This window comes from Callospermophilus lateralis, chromosome 9 (assembly GCF_048772815.1).
Source record: "Callospermophilus lateralis isolate mCalLat2 chromosome 9, mCalLat2.hap1, whole genome shotgun sequence".
In the NCBI taxonomy this organism is placed as follows: Eukaryota; Metazoa; Chordata; class Mammalia; order Rodentia; family Sciuridae; genus Callospermophilus; species Callospermophilus lateralis.
Genome location: NC_135313.1, coordinates 77108656 through 77111665, shown reverse-complemented (window position 1 = coordinate 77111665; position 3010 = coordinate 77108656). Strand labels below are relative to the sequence as shown.

The 3010-nt window shown below is 39.1% G+C and overlaps 1 pseudogene; it reads left to right on the top strand.

The window, feature by feature from the left end:
* Positions 1–1404: 1404 nt before the first annotated feature.
* On the top strand, positions 1405–2496 carry LOC143407552 (elongation factor 1-alpha 1 pseudogene; annotated as a pseudogene).
* The last annotated feature ends 514 nt before the right edge of the window (positions 2497–3010 follow it).

The window sequence follows — 3010 nt, the reverse complement described above, 5'->3', positions numbered from 1 at the left end:
TGCAGAGCAGAGGGAGAGGGAGAAATCCCCAGGTTAGAAGGACTCAGCAACCAGACCACCAACTTGACACAGGGAGCAATATTGTTTACTTCAGTTTTTCCTGGGTTTCTGCACAAAATGTCTTTTCCTACAAAAAAAAAAAAAAAAATTACAAGACACATAAAGAAGCAAGAAAATGTGACCCAAGATTTGGAGAAGATAAAGTTGAGAGAGGAAGTGCAAAGATGATATTGTAGACTCAAAGATAGGAACTTTAAAGTAACTGTGATAAATATGTTCAAAGATTTAGTGGAGAGGTTGGATAATGTATATGAATAGATGGGGAAATTCTTTGGAGAAATGAAACCTGTAGAAAAGAACCAAGTGGAAAATATTAGAAATTTAAAAACTAAAAAATATCAATTTGATAGTGTCAACAGCAGTGCCAACATAAAAGAGGAAGGCAAATAGTTTTTATTGTTTATAAGCTTAATTTTTTTTTCAAAATTATGCATGGGGTTATAGCTCAATAGTAGAGAGCTTCCCTATCATGTGCAAGGCTCTGATTAAAATCCCCAGTACTGAAAAAATAATAATAATAATAATTTTTTTTAAAAAAAGTATCCAAGAAACTAGGTAAAAATTAACAGAATAAATATAAAGAAAACACACCTGAGAATATTATACTCAAAACAAAAATAATAAAAATTCCTAAAACTAGCTATAAAAAAATCATTATATATAGGAAACAAAAATATTATTTGCAACTGTATGCCATTTATAAGAAATAAATTTTAAGTAAAACTTAAGTTTATAAAAGGACTGAACAGAAGGTTTATAACAGTATTATATAGCATAGCCCCAGATTGGAAATAGCCTACATGTCTATTGTAATAGTTACTGCTGCATCACATGTTACCCAAACACTTGGTGAATTAAAACATTTGTTGTCACACAATTTCTGTGGGTTGGGAATCTTATCAAAAGAAAAGCAGTCTCTTCTCTCATAGATTCCAATAAATGCGTTGATTGGAGTTGCAGTCATCTCACACTTGGAGAAGCTTCAGAACTGGTTTTTGGCAAGATTCGTTTCCTCACAAGCTGTAGGACTGTTGGCCTGAGTTCCTCATTGGCTGTTGGCTGAGGTCCTCCTCAGTTCCTGTCATGTGGACCCCTCCAAAGAGCAGCTCACAACATGACAGTTTGCTTCATCAGAGAAAGAAAGTAAGAGGAATCAGAAAGAGAGAGAAGGGTCTTTTATGTCCAAATTTGAGAATGAAATGTCATTGTGTTTTCTATTTATTATAATAAAGTCACAAGATCCAATCCATACTCACAAGGAGAGGATAACACAAAGATAGGATATCAGGAGGTAAGGATCATTGGGAGCCATGACTGAAGCTGCCTACATCTGTCAATAGGAAAATGGGTTTCAACTCTTTTGCAATGAGTTTGCTGCCAGAACACAGGTGTCGTGAAACCACCAAAATGGTAAAGGTAAAGGTAAAGGCTCACATCAACATTATTGTCATTGGACACATAGATTTCGGCAAGTTTACCACGACTGGCCATCTGATCTACAAATGTGGTGGGATCAAAAGAACCATTGAAAAATTTGAGAAGGAAGCTGCTGAAATGGGAAAGGACCAACTATGCCTGAGTCTTGGATAAACTGAAAGCTGAGCATGAGTGTGGTATCACCAATGACATCTCCCTGCGGAAATTTGAGATCAGCAAGTATCATGTGACTATCATTAATGTCCCAGGACACGGAGTCTGCATCAAAAACATAATTGATTAGAGGAACATCTCAGGCTGATTGTGCTGTCCTCTTTGTTGTAGTGGTTTTGGTGAATTGGAAGCTGGTATCTCCAAGAATGGGCAGACCCATGAGCATGCTGGGTGTGTAACAACAAATTGTCGGTGATAACAAAACGGGTTTCATGAGCCACCCTACAGTCGGAAGCGATGTGAGGAAATCGTTAAGGAAGTCAGCACCTACATTAAGAAATCTGACACAGTAGCATTTGGGCCAATTTCTGGTTGGAATGGTGACAACATGTTGGAGCCAAGTGCTATTATGCTTTGGTTCAAGGGATGAAAAGTCACCCATAAAGATGGCAGTGCTAGTGGAACCAGACTGCTCGAAGCTTTAGACTGCATCCTGCCACCAACTTGTCCAACTGACAAGCCTTTGTGTCTACCCCTCCAGAACGTCTACAGAGTTGGTGGTACTGGTACTGTCCCTGTGGGCCAAGTGGAAAGTGGTGTTCTCAAGCCTGGCATAGTGATCACCTTTGCTCCAGTCAATGTCACAACTGAAGTAAAGTCCGTTGAAATGCACCATGAAGCTCTGAGTGAAGCTTTTCCTGGAGATAGTGTGGGCTTTATGTCAAGAACATGTCTGTCAAAGATGTTCGTTGTGGCAGTGTTGCTGGTGATAGCAAAAATGACCCAACAATGGAAGCATCTGGTTTCACTGCTCAGGTGATTATCCTGAACCTTCCAGGTCAATAATTTGTTGAGCAAAATTAGTTAATTGCAAAAGAATACACCTTAGGGGCTAGGAATGTAGCTTGGTGGTTGTAGATCAGCATGCAGAAGGCACTAGATTCAATCCCCATTATGGGGGGGCGGGGGGAGAATACATAGTACATGATTCCATTTATATAAACTCCAAAAGCAGGTAAAACCAATCTGCAGATATATATCATTCTGGGGGTTTGGAGGAGGCCTCAGTCTGTTTGGTGCTGCAATACTAGAATGTCACTAACTGGGTTATTTATAAAGAACATAAATTTATTGTCTTACAGTTCTAGAGGCTAAGAAGCCCAATACCAAGTTGTTGGCATTTGGGGAGGGCCTTCTTGCTGCCATCCCATATGGTGAAGAGCTGAAATGAAAACAGAAAGAGAGAGAGGGAACCACCCACTGCTATGAAAATGGCATTAATCCATTGATGAGGTGGAGTCCTCATGACCTAAACACCTCTTAATACTGTCACAATGGCAACTGAATTTCAACATGAATG